The following is a 17,277-nucleotide window of genomic DNA, read 5'->3' on the forward strand; positions in this document are numbered from 1 at the left end:
CAGCTGGCCGGTGCGCGCTCTCTCCAGGTGTGTTTTCCCGCGCCGGTGCGGCGCAGGGGCTGAGGAGAGACGCCAGGCTGCCGGGTAGGGGCCTCCTCTGCACAGTGGTGACGAGAGCCCCTCATCTCCCTCAAAGCAAAGTCGGGGAGGCCGCCTGGTCTGAGGCCGTGGGGCGAGGACACGTCAGCGGCAGGTTCCCGCCTTCCCGGACGTGGAGCTCTGGGGGCCACAGCAGGCTCCTGACAGGGAGGAGCCCCTGGCCGCACGGGAGCAGGTGAGAGCGGGGAGCAGAGCGAAATGGGGGGGGGGACAGTGTCCCCGAATGGTTGGGGACACAAGCCTGAGGCCAGGCCGGCCCGGGCACCCCGGGAAGGCGTCACCCTCTGAGCCTCGGTTTCCTCACGTGGGAAGCGTGGCGTGCGGATGGGCTAAGTGAGGTGGCACTTGGTGGCCCCCTGCACAGGTGAGACGAGTGTCCGGCAAAGGAGCCCGCATTTGGGGGTGGGGTCCGCATTCTCGGGGCGCGGGGCGCGTGAACCGTTATCGCCCCAAGTCCGGAGTTTCCGTGAGGGCTTGCTCCTGGTCGCGTTCATTCTTTGGGTTTTGACAAATAACGTAAAACGTCGTTGTGTCCGCCACTAGAGTCACCTACAGAGTGGTGTCACTTCTCCACGGCGCCTACAGACCCTTCACCTGTCTCCGCATTTGCTCATTCCAGAATGTCACAGAGTTGGACTCGTACGTACGTGGCCTTTTCCGATTGGCTTCTTTCACTTCGTAACGTGCGTTTAGGTTTCCTCCCGCAATCTTCTCACGGCTCGATAGCGCGTTTCTTTTTGGCGCCGAATAATATCTCGTTGTCTGGGTGGACCAGTTTACTTACCTGCCGAAAGGCATCTTGGGTTGGGTTCTTTCTAAGTTTTGGCAAATATGAATCAATCTGCTATAAACGGCTGTGTGAAGGTTTCTGTGTGGTTAAATACCAAGGAATGCAATTGCTGGACCCTATAGTGGAATATGATTAGCTTTTGTAAGAAACAGCCAAACTTAACGTCCAACGAACGTGGCTGTACCATTTTGCATTCCCACAAGCAATAAACGAGAGTTCCTTTTGCTGCACATCCTCACTAGCATTCGGTGTTGTCAGTGTTTTGGATTTTGGCCCTTCTATAATAATAGATGTGTAATGGTATTTCACTGTTTTAATTTGCAATTCCCTAGCGATAAGTGATGCCAAGCGTCTTTTTATATGTTTGTTTGTTGTATCTCTGGTGTGGCGTGATTTCAGATCTTTTGCCCATTTTTTTAAATTTAGGTTGTTCATTTTCTTATTGTTAATATTTAAGGGTTTTTTTTGTTTTTTTGTTTGGTGTATTTTGACTAGCAGTCCTTTATTGGATGTGTCTTCTCCAAAAAGAGAATGTAAGATTTATGATCTTTGAGAAATAGCATTTGCCTGAACCAATGAAGGTAGGGATTCCAGTCTAGTAGGTGATGAAGTAGGACTCACTCCTGGCAACAAAGCAAGGCAACAGACCAAGACCCTGTCTCTACAAATAAAAACTAAAAAAATAAAAATAATTCTTGGACATTTTATGCTTGGAATGTATAGAGCTTTTTGGAGTAGATGAGAAACATAACAGTGATTACCTGTGGAAAAAGCAATGAGACATAAGGCAATTTTTAAAGTGGGTATTGCCAGGTTATTTTTACAACATACATGTCTTACTTAATTTATAATTTCTTAAAATAGTTCATAAATTGAGGCAATATAAGAAAAGGCATTTTTATATTTCCTTACCAGGACAAAAATTTAGGGTTAACACATATTTTTTTATAAGCATCATTTTATAAATAATTATTTTATTGTTGATTATTTATAGATTGAGAGAAAATGCACACATTGTAAATCAGGTTGATTACTATTTAGAATGTCCTTCACTTGAGCTTTGGAAATATTTTGTGACTCTGTAGAGATAAGTTTATTTATTTAGAAAATAAAATCGAGGAAAAATAACCGTATGATAAACACAGTCACTTAAATATTAGTGGACAACATTCCTTCTAACACAGAACTTCAAACGTGGAACGCTTGTGGACTTTATAGGTTGGTTCTTCCTGCCCTCTGGTGGCCATTTCTCAAAATGCAGACAAAGCTATATGAAGGGAAAATAATTAACTGTCAATATACCCAGGCGAGTGAACCGCATTCCGAATTTTAGAGATTTGAGGAGCTGAAGAAATTATTTCACTCAGTTTCCTCATTTTAATTTTCAACATAATCATGACACCTCAATTACATAGTATCGCTTGATATTATTGACATAAATTGAATTGTGGCATCTCAACTTAGATATTAAATTATCGAAAGCTATGGTGATTTTCTATAAAACTTTTACATTTGTAGTATAATCATAGACCTTATGCCTACCACATAAGGGATGTTTTGCAAGTAAATAAGTAAATAAAACACTTTTAAGTGTGCTTACTCCTTTTCTACTATTAAGTAAGTCCTTTAAATGTTCAGTTTTTTATTACTGAACCTTACATACTGTGTGAAGTATATACCCTATTATTCATATTTCACAAGGAAACAGCATGATACTGAAGGAGGCTGAGAGAACTTAGTAAGTGGCAGGCCCAGGGGTTGAAAAACAATCTGACCCCTGAGTTTGTACTTTAACTTTCCTTCTTTTAAAAATCTATATAGTTAATTAATTGTGAATTGATTTTAAGTATTTAATCAGAATAAGAGTTGGTCATGTGTAGCTTGCAAAATATTATAGGCATGATTTTTGTTTAAGGCACCATTTGTTTACCATATTTTTTTTCACACATTAATGTCTGTCAGCCTCAAAGCCCTAGGTTCTTCTATAAAGTTTAAAAATGAAGCTCCATGATTTTAGGGAAAGTGAGTTTTAAGAATATCTAAGGGAATTTTTTTTTACTTTTTCACTGAAGAATTTAGAAGCAGAACCCAGTGTTAGTGTCATTTCCATGATAGGGCCAAATGGATGCTGTGGGACAATAAAAGGTAAACCCTGGGAAAGAGTTACAGAATTGAAGAGTATGATTTCAGATAAAAATGATTATTAACTTCAAAGAGGTTTTTCATCATTATGAACTCCAGACTAAAGTTTCTTAGAGTTCATTATTTAAAATAGCTTCATAAAAAATTCTTGGCCAGGCACAGTGGCTCAAGCCTGTAATTCCAGCATTTTGGGAGGTTGAGGCAGGAGGATCTCTTGAAGCCAGGAGTTTGAGACCAGCCTGGGCAACATAGTGAGCCCCTGTATCAAAAAAAAAAATTAGCCAGGTGCAGTGGTGCACACCTCTAGTCCCAGCTACTCAGGTGGCTGAGGATCGCTTGAGGCTGAGTTCGAGGTTGCAGTGAGCTGTGATTGTGCCACTGCACTCTAGCCTGGAGTGTTCTCATTAACCACACTTTTGGGTGTTCTTGTGAACCACACTTTCATGATGGATAAACCAAGGCACAGAGAAGTTTAGTAACTTCCCCAGGATTCTGGTCTAGTAGGTGATGGAGCAGGACTCACTCCAGGGCACCAGGGTCAGCCCACAAAAGCACAGTGTGCTGCTTGTGTACGATGGTCCACCCTACTGCATGGGGAAATGCACACCCTCATCCACTGTATATCTCGCTTCTGTTACACTTCAGTTTTCCCAAGTGAGTGTGTCTGTTGGAGAGGAAGAGTGTTCAGAAAATAGGAATTTACCATTACTCTTTTAACAAAGCGCTGTCCTGGAAAGAAAGGGACAGACTTTGGAGAAGAGGATACATTCTTTCATTCGTTCTTATTTATTATGATTGTGGTATCATATATTAGCAATGTACAATTCAAAATAAAAATTTAAAAATAGTTTCATTTCAGCCAATCATGGTGGCTCACACCTGTAATCCTAGTACTCTGGGAGGCAGAGGCAGGAGGATTGTTTGAGCTCAGGAGTTTGAGACCAGCCTGAGCAAGAGTGAGACCCCCATCTCTACTAAAAATAGAAAAATTAGCTGGGCATGGTGGTGCACAACTGTAGTCCCAGCTACTTGGGAGGCTGAGGTAGGAGGATTGCTTGAGCCCGGAAGTATGAGGTTGCATTGAGCTATGATGACACCACTGCATGCTACCCAGGACATCAGAGCAAGACTGTGTCTCAAAAAAAAAAAAGAGTACCATTTCAATAGCACCAAAAGAACCTGAAGTAATTATGATGTGTAAATCTAACCAATTATGTGCATGTCATAACTATATGTCAAAACTGCAAAATACTTATGAAAGAAACACTAATTATAGAAGACCTAAAAATATATAAGGGTCTGCTCCAGTCATGAACTGGAAGTCTCATAAGGTAATAACATCAATTCTCCCAAAATTAATTTATAGAATTAATGCAATTAGATACAAAATCACACATGATTTAAAATTGGTGACACATTTCTAAAATTTAATGACAATTCAGAGGAAGAAGATAGCTCGAGCCACATTGAAAAGGGAAGTTGGAGAGCCCACACTACCTGACACAAGGATTATTGAAACATGAAAGCTCCAGTAGTCAAGTAAGCAGCATGGTATTAGCAAAAAGACAGACATGTAAATCAATGGAACTGAAAAGAGAGTCCAGAAATAGACCAGCTAAATATTGTCAATCGGTTTCCTACAAAGTTTTGCAAAGGCAATTCAATTGAGAAGAATGGTCTTTTCAACAAATGGTGCCAGGGACATCCATATGCACAGAAATTGAACTCTGAACCATACCATACAATGTATACAAAAGTTAACTCAAAATGGATTATGGATCTAAGTATTAAAACATAAAATTTCTAGAAATAAACATAGGATGAAAAGCTTGTGACCACAAGTTTAGCAAATATTTCTTAAATATAACACAAAAATTACTGTCCTTAAAAGAAAAAAATGTAATTAATTGAAATAAAGAATTTCTGCATTTTAAAAAACCCTATTAAGAAAATAAAAGGACAAGCCACATACTAAGAGAAAATATTAGCAAAACATATATTTAATAAATGATTAGTATTCAGAATATATAACAAACTTTCAAAATGCAGTAGTAAGAAAAGGAAGCAATGGAAACAATAAAAAAAATTGGGCAAAAGATTTGAACAGACACTTCACCAAGTAAGATAGGTGAATAGCAAATATGAAAACAAGCTTAAAATCTTTAATTGTTTTAGGAATTCACAGTTAAAGCATATTAAGATACCAGCACACATCTATTAGAATAACCAAGATAAAAAGGACTGACTATGTAAGTGTGGGCAAAAATTCTGAGCAAACAGAAATCTCATCTATTGTTGGTAGGAATGCAAATGGTACAGCCACTTTGGGAAAAAAAATGTTTATAGTGGCTTTATTTGTATTCCCCTCTGCAAAGTGGAAACACATAGAAAATCACTGTCACACATTTGCCCACTCCCGATCTTTATTTTACTAGGAATCATTTCATGATAAACACATTACAAATAGGAACCAATAAGGATTTTGAATATAAAAGATTGAGGTTTTCCAATTCTGAGGATTAGTGATAATGTACATGTTGGCACATATGTATTTTTTTTACCTTTATGCACATTCTCATTCTTCTACAAATCAAAGTCTACATTAACCCTGAGACCCCAGTTCCTTCGTTTCATCCTCACATGATAAACTCTAGGAAAACTTAAAAACACATTTACAAAGGACATGATTGCAACTCTTGCATGCTCTTTCAGCAGAGCTAAATTCAGGATATAATTATTTTCCTTAAAAATTCAGTTGACTCAACATATTTTCTAAAGAGGAAATTCCAAAGCATTGAGAAACACATCTGTGTTACAGAGAAAACATTTTTCTAAGCAGGAAAAGTCTTTCTGACTATGCAAAATGTCATCAAATTTTCAATCACATGTTTTGGGGTTATCTCTATTCAAATACTCTTTTTCTTGAATCAGTATAATTTAGAAATGTGGGCCAGCAAGTCGTGGTAATGTCAGAAGCTTAGCCAAAAAACTGTGAAAACTAAATATTATATTAAAGGATTTTCTTAGGGCGAAATAGTGGCTTTTTAAGTAAGCTCTGCACTTCCAGTGTGCTGGGTTAGGCCTGCTGTAGAAGCATAATGGTATGAGTCTCAAAGGCATGAGATGAATGGCACCTTCAGCTGCTCCTTGTAGATGGATGTACCAGGCATTGCTAGTTATGTCTTTATTCTTTTGAAGTTTAATGCTGTTGATTCTTTTAAGTTTGTGTTTATCACTGTGTCTCACTAAAAATCTACAATAAAGTAAAAAGGATAAAAATAATAGATGAAAAATTGGCACGGATGATTGAATCTAGAAATGAAACATTAGAGCATGATGTGTTTGTTATCCAGCTGGCTGCTGGTTTTCGTCATATTTCTTCTGCCTCTTATGGAAGGAGATGTGACCCACATTCAAACCCTTTGGAGCCCCTGGCATGTTCAGATCAGAGGAGCTCTGAGATCCTAGAGACCCCTAGACTTGTGTGTTGTGATGTTACATGTCCACTCCACAGAAGGAACTTGAACCTAGAGCTCTGGTATAACAGCTGAGCCTAAGCCGAACAACTCAGTAATTCTGTAACAGTCAGTTTTGAAAAGGTGCTGATATCGTAGTTTTTATAAAGAAAACAAATCTAGTTAAAATTGTTCATGTTGCAGAAGTTAGAGATAATCTCCCTTTATTTAGAGAAAGAGAATGTGGAACAATGAGAAGATGGACAACGTTGGTCCCAGCTTCTGACCAGAAAGCAAAGAGAGTCTAGGTCTTGGCTAATGTCGACCTAGACACACAGAAGGAGAAGGTTCAGTACTCCACCAACCACGAAAATCTATTTCCAGGCCTCCGGGAAAACTAGTCAGAAAAAGTGTTCTGTATATCCTGCCATTTCTCTATGCACCCCAAAAATCCTGAGACAAAGGCATATTCTTGAAGTAGGCATTTGCTCAAGCAGTCATTATATTCCGACACTAAAGAGGGATGTGATTTACATCTTGTATATGTTTGTTGTACTGTTTTTTTGTTTATTGTTAACCTTCCAAGTTATCCTAGATAACATTTGAGAAACTGTATTAAGGTTTTAAATACCACTCTTCATTACAGGTAAAGCACCATTTCAATAAATTATGTAACAGTGAGTCCTTAACAAGGCAATGTCCTCATTCTCTTGGGTTTTAAACTTGCTTAATACCAGTGGGCTCCCTTATTCCTACCATTTTCTTTCTTTTGGAATGGGAGAAAAGGTGATGACAAACATTTGCCCAATTTTAAGGGAAGGAAAAATAAACCCGCTGTTGTTTCTTCGAAGCAGATAACTTTTTTTCTAAATTCAGAGGTGCAGAGAAAGAGAGGACTTTCACCACAGGATGAGTCATAGCCAGAGAGTCTCACCAATACCTGATTTAGATGACAAGATTTGGTATCTTTGTCCTGAAAATATTTATATCAGATTTTAGACTAAGAGTTAATACTCTAATGGGGTTAAGATTTTTGAGGATATTGGGATGGGGTGAATGTGGTTTTCATGTGGGGCATATAATTTGGAGTGAATGGGAGGGAGAGTGTAGGGGGTTGAATTTGTGTCCCCCCAAAAGATGTGTGACTTTATTTGGAATAATGATTTTTGAAGATGTTATTAAGGGAAGGATTTCAAGATGATGTCATCCTGGATTAAGATTGGCCCTAAATCTAATAGCTGGTGTTCTCGTAAGAGAAAGGAGATGTAGGTTTGAGACATAGATGCACAGAGGGGAGGATTTTGTGAAAGTGGAGGCAGAGGTTGGAGTGATGCTGCCACAAATCAAGGAGTGCCACAGTCACTAGTAGCTGGGAGACAGGTGTGGAACGGATTCTCCCTCCCAGCCCTCAGAAGGAACCAGCCATGCCAACACCTTAATTTTGGAGTTCATTACTCCAGAATTGTGAGATAACAAATTTCTGTTGTTTTATCCTCCCAAGTTTATGCTGCTTTGTTACAGAAGTCCTAGGAAACTAATAGATTAGCTAATTAGAAAATTAAAAACACATTTTTTTCTAGATCATTTCCTATTATCATTTATTATAGCTATAAAAGAGATTTAAAAAAATTTGCAAATATATTGATTTCCTGTTCTTGTGTCCTGCTTTTGGATTTTAAAAATTTATGTTCTGAATTTTAAAAATGTGTATTTTATTTCAAAAATAGCTAGGTCATCTAGAGTTTATAGCTACTCATCATTCAAATTATGAATTGGAAAAAAGAACCAGTAAGAGGTCTTTGAACAGTTAAGAAAGATCTTTTAGATGTATATGTCTTAGTCTTCTTGGTCAATACAGTGTAAGGTCATTGCATTCCTTTTGAGAACTTGGGGTGTATTTTAGATGATCTCAAAATCGTGTTCTAGAAAGTAGGACTTATGGCATACAGGATGGGAAGAAGCCATTAAAAATGAAATAATTTACTGTTATATTGAACATTATCACCATTCTTAAAAAACATTCCTGAATGTACTGTATGCAGATCTTTGAGGTAGGTTCTAGGGATTCAAATATAAGGAAGATGGACACATCTTAGGGGGATACGGATAAATAAAATTTTACTTGTTTATGCCTTTTCTGCGACTTGTTTTTATCTGTCTAGGTGGAAGACAGGATCAATAGAACTTAATCAGTACATACATATGGACTAAGAATAAGTTGGGGAAATCAAAGTCAATTCCATGTTCCCAAAGCTGGGTTAATGAGGGAGCCGTGGTTGTTCTGATGGAATATTCCCATAGGCGAGTGTTTACAGGAGAAGCCTTTAATGTACTCTTTTGGAGATATGTTGAGTTGAGGGAATACTGGAATAGCTAAGTGAAAAAATATAAGTTCCAGTTTCGGATTTGTGTGTGAATTTGCAGAGACATGTTAGAAATCAAGATGTAGTTTTGAGAGTCATTAATCCTGTTATTAGTCTCCTATTATTAAAGGAATAGTTCTCAAGGCTTACCCACTATGAGAATTCTGTTGTTGGGGCTTACTTGCTCTCCATTTCCCCTCTTTCCAATGAAGGTGCTAAGTTGTTTGCTGGAGTATTTTCCACCCCTCAAAAATTAGATTTGTTCCAGGAGCAACTAGACACCCCTCTCCTACTCCCACAGGTCTATGCTCAGGTGGAGGCTCCTCTGTGCAATGCCGGCCTGACCGTGGTCAAGTTGATTGTTCTAGGATTGGGCAGTTGCTCCTGTTTGGCCCAACCAGAGTGAGATCCAGGCTTTATTTAATGACTGGGGGAAAGACTGGGTGGCAGACTTGTATGACAGTGAGCAGTGTGCTATCAGAAGGGAAGAAGTCAGCCTGATTTTGAAGCCCAGACACAAAAGGAGGGCAGAAGCGGGAAAATTAGAGAAACAGAACTGGAGCATGGATGAAATTGCTTTTGAAGCTTGAAATACTCTGACCTTTCAGTTATGTGTCAATAAGTTCCTTTATAGTATTAGCCAATTCCAGTTGCAACTTGCAGGTTACCTTTTCATTATATTGCCACATTTGCTAATACAATTGATTCATGAGATTCAATTTACAAAATGCATAAGATATTCAAAGCATGAATTAGCATCCTGTATTTCTGACTATATACTATGAAAGCCTAGGTAGTTTTATCTGAGAACTGCACACTGTTCGGAACCTCTAAGATCATGTAGTTAAATCCTTCATTTTATAAGTGAGAAACTGAGGCTATCAAAAATAATTGAAATTGTCCAACTTAATAGACTTAGATAATGACATAGTTAGGGTTAAAAATTAGTTCATTTTGGCACAGAAATCACTTGTCCCAGTTGAGAACGTGTTCCATTATGTTCCATGAACTGTGAAATTCTATTGCAAGTAGCCAGGCTAAGCCAGCTAAGGAGCTTTGCAAATTTGAGGATATAATAAGAAGTCCTCTCTCACAGCTCAGTGGAAGCCAAGAACAAAGCATAAGAGGGAGCAGAGAGTACATTTCAAGCCATGGAAAGACTTCCACCCCTACCTCTCAGAACAACAACTACTAACACAAAAAGAAAGGACAGGAAGAAGAAGTAAAATACCTGTCGTACCACCTTCATTGATTTATTTAATTAACAAGTGCTATATATTGCTTTATTCCAGGCCCTGTGCTAGTTGTTGGTGATAAAATGATGAACAGAACTCAGGCTCTGCCCTTACAGAATCCAATAGGAGGGAGAGTCCAGCAAAGAGACAGTTATAACACAGACGGAGGGGTCAGTTCAAAGGAAATTAGGGTTGGGAATGTCATCCTCAGACTGCAGGGTAAGGAGGATTTAGCAGGTAGAAGTGGGAGGACAGCCCTTCTGGCAGAGAAGAGCATCAGCAAAGGTTTGTGGCTGAGAGTGAACGGATAGCAGACTGAGAGACATTTGTGTCATTCATGTGGGTGGAGGATAGAATGCTGAGGTACCTGGGGAGGACCCCAGGTCACCCACAGAGACGGAAGCACACAAGAATCCTCACAGGATGTAAACATCTCTCTTGCTCCATAAAATAACAGTAGTGAGCCCTTCCTTGCAGGAAAGGACTGGGTTTCCAGCTACAATTTTGGTAGAGACTTTGCTATTTAGAAAATCATTTTCAAAGCAAGAGACCTTTATAATTTTTAAAGGCCCTATGCCTCATTAGAAATCATATGCTTTTGGTTTCTGCTTATGGAAGCATGGCAGGTGGCTTTCCTTTCATATATTATATGGCATTTTCAGGTTTAGAAAACTGGAATGCATAATTAAACAAAATTCCTGTAAATAAACACTTATTTATTTGTGTCTTTGCAGAAATAAAAAATGGCTCCCTTTAAAATTCAATAGAGCACAATTTAATTCTTCTATAAAGAGATACCTGGGTCATTTGAATGTTCAAACATTTCATTCCTGATATAGCCAACTCTCATTTGTTTTAGTAACATCATTTCTTTTTCTTACTGTATACATATGTTTGTCAGATTACATCCTTGGTACTCTTAGAGTACTTTGAGCAAAAAGAACAGATGTCTATGTTTTCCAGCTTTATGTAAATTATTTTGACATAGGTACCCACTCAATTGTAATTTTCTTCCTAATTAAAAATATTTGTTGTATGCATCTTTTCTATGTTAAGTATGTGTGCCTTACATATAGGCCGTGGACTTTTTTTTTGACAGAGTCTTGCTTTGTTGTCTGGGATAGAGTGCAGTGGTATCAGCCTAGCTCACAGCAACCTCAAACTCCTGAGTTTAAGCAATCCTCTTGCCTCAGCCTCCCAAGTAGCTGGAACTACAGGCATGCATCACCATGCTCAGCTAATTTCATATAGGAAAAAGATCTTGTAATCCTTTTCATAAAGGAAAAAGGAAAAACAACCTATGGTAATGAATGTTATATTTTTTTCGCTCCAAATCAGAAGATGAGGTCTGACAGATATGAACAGCTGAGAAAGTAGACTGAAGAGAATCTTTGATTCTGGGGCTGTTTTACACATTTGGGGAATAATGATTATTATAACTATAGGTTAAACGTGCTGACTTACAATGAACCAGTTACATCATTACCTTTCTCAAGTCATTCATGAAAGATGTGCTATTCGGTTAGAGCACACATTTTACTTCAGTTCATTCCTAGAATGTCATCCTTATGAAATTCTGATGTTGTGTTTAAGAATACATTAAAGAACAAGAGAGAGCTGCCAGAAAACTGATGAAGGAGAATGCATTTTGCTACTGGTGTCTGGACTTTAAGCTAAACGAGATGAAGGCAATTTTATTTTAAAGTCGTAACCATTAAACATACATTTTTTTTCAAATCTAAGCAAAGACTACATAAATGTGATTACTTTCCCCAAGCTACATCTTATTTCTGACTGTAGTAAGCAGTTTCCTCTACAGCTAATATTTATATCATCCATTTCAATGAGAAACCAGGAAAAAAGTAGAAGATTAATTTTTTCAGCGATATTTAACTTCTTAGTCACATTTTAAAATGTATTCACTGCTCTAAAATGTAGCACATATGCAATTGGAAATAGAAATTGAATTTTGGTTCCATAGATATGTCTTGCATATTTAAAATAAAATAAAAAAGGCATTTGGTGATATATATCATTAACCTCTTGTGAGGTATGGGTGTACTAATGGCTTTTAATATGCCCAGACCAGCCTACTTGTGTAAGGGAGGGATTTCTGCTTGGGTCTAAAAAGGATGATCAGTGTTCGAATGTTGGGTTTTCATACAGGATGGCTTGGTGGGGTGGCTTCCCAGGGGCCCATTCACCTGTGGTTGGAATGAGAAGTCTAAGAAAGGATGTTTCTCCGGGGAGGAGAGAACAAAGATACATAAGTTTGATTCAAGAATTGTGCCTCAAAATAAAAGAGCTAAAAGCCAGTTTTTTTGTAGGGTATTATTTATTGGTTGTCTTCTGGATCCATTTCCATGAGGCTTTGCATGAATCTGTGAATGAAGCCAGAATAGATGCTCAGAAATTTGGACCAAAAAACCTGCTGATCAGTCACACACGTTCAGTGATCCCTGGACTCTCTGGATAATTCCTATTGTTCATTCTTCACTTCATTACCTGGCCATGTTGGCAACTGACCAACTCAAAGATGAAGAAAATGTCTGTTCCCACAATACAGTTGTTACTTCTCTAGGAAGCCGATCCTAAATATCTTTACCTGCAGAGAATTAGATCATGTGATCACCTTAGTCGTCTTTAAGGCCAAACATTCCCTGAAAGAAACTACCTGGGGACAATGCTGTCTGGCCACTTCAGATGAGGACAGATGAGACATGTTAGCGGCTCGGTTTCATGTCAGGTGAGTGAGCAGCTTTCCTCCAGTGCTTGGCTTTGCTGTTTGCCACGTGCCAGCATGGCTGTGCTGGAATCTCTTTTCTGAAGGTGAGCCATCCCATTGTACCTGGGGAAATCCTGGGTGTGACCGGACTCCAACACCAGGGCGATGAGCCCTGCGGTGGGGCTGGATAAAGAAAATAGTGTTTGTTGTGGAACAAGGACACGAACATCACCTTTCCAATATCCTTAGTCTCAGGAGCTTGCTTATGCACGACTTTCTAGAGTGTGTTCTTGTTACTTATGTCTATAAGTACATATTACCTAAACATTACTTTTAAAAAGTTAATGTGTTTGGGGAAGACTTTTACTTTATCCACAGCCCCCCAGATATGTTGTTAGATAGATGATCCCTAGCAAGTCTGCTCTGGAAGTATATTAGAACATATTTTATGGATACCTAATGGCAGTGATGCACCCATGATATTGTGTGATATGTTCTTCATGGACAGGGAAGTGAGTAAGAAGAGAAAGTACAGTAGCCTTGAATGGAGGCTGAACTTTCAACTACTCAGGTTAAAATCCTGAATTTGTCATTTACTTAAGAACAACTGAGAGTTAAGTAAGACATTATCAAACAAGATTCTTTACTGCTATAAATAAATATAGATGCATGGAAGATAGTTGAGATTAAAGAGAAATAAGGTCACATTTTCTACATGTCTGAATTGGGCCTCTAAGTTTTGTTTCACACTAAATATTCCTTGACTGTTTTTGTCCACATGTAGGTGAAATATTATATACTTTTGTACATGTATTTATTTTTACTTGTTCTTTTTCAACTTCCAAAAATATTTTGTCATGCCTTTTCAAACAATCCCCCAGTATTTACTCAAAACCTTTTATGAATAGTAAGATAAAAATCATTAAAATTAAGAAGCTTACAGTTTAGTTGAGGAGTCAGAATTTATGTATGTATAATAATGATACAACAATGAACATAAATGCTAAATTTATGGCACAGAGTAATAATGGTATACTATTTCAGTTGTGAGAGTTAACTAAGAGTGGCTGGGACTATTTAGAGTAAAAAATTCTTGGACCTCACAGGGTGCTTGGCATATGATAAACTCTCAATAAGAATAATCATTATATTTAATGGTAAAAAATGTGTTTGCGTATAATTTGAATTCTTAGACCTGCATTGGAAGAAGAAGGAAATCGGAATGGGTAGAAACCACAGAATGAAGAGACTCTAGTGTTATTGCAGCAATTAAGAGATTATGAGGGATTTTCATTGCTATAATGGAGAGAACAGGGGAGAACAGGGGTTTTTGCTTACCAGCATGGTGGATTACATACATGCAGCAAAAAAGAATAAAGGAAAGAGGAACTACTGCTGATGGGAGACTGAGGCGTTCTTTAGTCAGTGGTCTCCATGGACACATCATCGATAGCAATGTCTACCTGATGCATAGTCGTGACAATGTCATGATAACTTGATAAAGGCTGAAGTGTGTGGAAGATGTGGCCCCAGAAGAGCCCCCTTGTGGTGGTATTTGAGGCATCCTGATTCCAGCGGAATCAGTTAACACGGCAGAGCACTATCCACATCTGCATCTCTTCCCCTGTTTCCATGGTTCCCGTGGGCTTATTTCAACTCTGAAAACCTCTGGCTCAAGTTGGCCAGAGGATCAAGTTGGCCATCACGCTACTGACGTGAACATGCATTTCTAGGAAGTGAAAGTGAGCCACCAGAAAGGTTCACTAATCTAATATTGGCCTGAGGCCCAAAAGCAAGATACAAGGACTGATGCCGGAAAATGATTCGAAGCAGTGTTTTATATTCACGCAATAAGCTAGAAATGTCAATTGCTGCTTGAGGTAAACATTTATTTTCCAGAGTAAATGTTACAGCCTCTGCTTCTCATGAATGACAGTGTCATTCAAGCATGTGTCTAAAGGACAGCAAGACAGCTTGGAAGTAGCTTTCCTTCCTAATCCACATTTGTGTTTAACTATAAAACCACTTAATTCACCAGCTCATTGTGATCATCAAAATAGAGATGATGCAAAATATTTCCTTCATTGTAATAATAAAACAAAACAAAGTACTTCTCTCTGCTTCAGATTCCTTTTGAATGCTAATGCATAAAAGCCCAGATTAAATTAATCTCAGCTGTCACAGTTACACTTGGCAAATGAATCATAAAATAGTTTCATCTTCATATGACAAGTTGCCCTTGATGGAAAATTAAAATCTTAATAAGGGTTTTAAAAATGCACATGCATATATAAATGCGCAGTCTCTTTTATTGGAGCTCCATGTCAAAATACAAATTCGTTTGCTTTGTATTTCAGATATCATGAACTTTTGAGAATATCTTCCAGATATTTTTATCTGGTGGTTTCAAATTGTTTATACACTTGATTGCCTTTTACTTAATTTTCAAAATAATTGTTTCAGAAATCTTGCTAGAGTTATTGGGTAATGACTTGTTTTTTAAAATTATGCAAAATTATTTATTAACTGTTTACTTAACTAGCACAAATATTAATGATATAAGTCTCCACTTCTCATCCTTCCTCAATAACAGTGGCTTCTTGGGGCCATGGTGTAACAGAGATGTCAGAGACCAATTACTGGGGCAGACTCCTGCAGGACCACAGAGGAGAAAAGTGTGGAAAAAAGATATGAAACAAGTGACTAACAAAAGTAGTACCGTGTTTTCCGAAAATAAGACAAGTTCTTATATTTATTTTTCCTCAAGAAGACACTCTAGGGCTTATTTTCAGGGGATGTGGTATTTTTTTTTTAAGTACAGTGCAACAATCTACATTTATTCAAATACAGTTAAGTTGTCTTCTTGTGGAACATCATTATAACTCTCCAAACCTCAAATTCCATCCTGAATTTCTTGCGACTCTATTTCCTTTAGAACCATTGGCCCCAGTCTTTCATGTCGAGAAATAGAGCTCTCATGGGGCAGATGAGAAGGGTTGCTTGTCTTCTTTACCTCGAAATGCATGGGTTGTGCAGACACACTGCTTAGCCACACTCATCACTAGGTCTTATTTTCAGGGTAGGGCTTCTATTGCGCAAATGCTTAGAAATCCTGCTAGGGCTTATTTTATGGGTAGGTCTTATTTTCGGGGAAACACAGTGCAACAAATTAAACTTTAGCTTGAATTGTATATAGTACATCCTGGTAAAAATATTGTTTCAAATAATAGTAACTATATAAAACACTGCTTCTCAAACTTTAATGTGCATACAGGTCACTTAGGAATCCTGCTAAATGTAGGTTCTGGTTCAGTAGATCTCAGGTGGGAACAGAGTCTGCATTTCTAACAAGATCCCTGTGATGCTGGTGTTGCTGATCCATGGAAAACACATTGACAAACAATATTCTACTATATAAATAGAATATTTTTATTTTATTTCAAGGTATAAATCCAGTTGTAGAAAATAAAAATGTATTTAGGCAGGTAGTTATAATTTCCCAAAATACCATGCATTAGCCAGCTAACCTTTGAATTCTAGTTTCCTTTGAATTCTCAACATTGGCATAACCTTACATGAGATTGGCTCAGAAGGGATTCCTAAGTGAAATCTATTGTTATAGATAAAAAAAGAAAAGAGAGAAAAATAATGTCAAAATATAAATGAAGAAGAAAGTATAACCATAAAATTATTTAGAGTATTTCTTTTTTATTTTGCTTTGTTGGGTGAAAGATGATATGGCATTTTATATTTATCAAAGAGGATTTAAAATGGGATTTGAAATATTACAATTTACTTTGATCATTTATTACTAACCACTTATTCTTACTTTTAGCATCAAATACGGTGTTCAGTGGAACAAGTATGTATTCAATTGTAATACTAACATTTATACCAGGTTAAAACTTAAATCCAAATGCCAAGACATTTAGAAAACTAAATTCTTAGATGTTATCGCAAGACTTCTTTTTTTTTTTCCTCCAAAGAAAGAACATTGTTATTGGTGCACTGACCTTTCTCCCACGCCTTAAACTCAAATGATTACTTAAAAAGCAATACTATTACAGTCTAGCTACATATTTATTATTTGAACACCTCTTAGCAAATCTTCCTTTTATAGGTTTATTAGAATAAAAATGTTTGTTAAATATAAATTCTGTTATCCTTGTTTGTAGAATAAAGAACAGAGGCACAAAACCCTAAGACCTCTAAGACCAAGCTGCCAGTTAAAGGATAGCTTAATATCAGGAACAGGAGTCATTTAGCTACTTATTTTACAGGTGAATCATGTAAAATCATATGAGAAAGACTGAAGTAAGATTTATTAGATGTTGAATTTAAATTCATCTGAGCCATTGGAATTTAATCTTAGAAATATATGCTTGGAATATCAGGGTCTTTTTCCTAACCCAATAAGATTAAGAGAAAGGATTCAGAAGATTCTTAAGAGCAGTAATATGTTACTCTA

General features: G+C 37.6%; 1 long non-coding RNA gene across 3 annotated transcripts in view; it reads left to right on the plus strand.

Moving 5' to 3' along the window:
• The first annotated feature begins 55 nt into the window (after window positions 1-55).
• Window positions 56-17,277, plus strand: part of LOC105858225 (uncharacterized) — an 88,181-nt gene continuing 70,959 nt past the window's right edge. For all 3 annotated transcript variants that reach the window (XR_001148036.3, XR_012914916.1, XR_012914915.1), the window contains exon 1: window positions 56-274. This is a non-coding gene — a long non-coding RNA (uncharacterized LOC105858225). The remainder of the gene's footprint in view (window positions 275-17,277) is intronic.

The sequence above is a fragment of the Microcebus murinus genome, chromosome 25 (assembly GCF_040939455.1).
Source record: "Microcebus murinus isolate Inina chromosome 25, M.murinus_Inina_mat1.0, whole genome shotgun sequence".
Taxonomy (NCBI): domain Eukaryota; kingdom Metazoa; phylum Chordata; class Mammalia; order Primates; family Cheirogaleidae; genus Microcebus; species Microcebus murinus.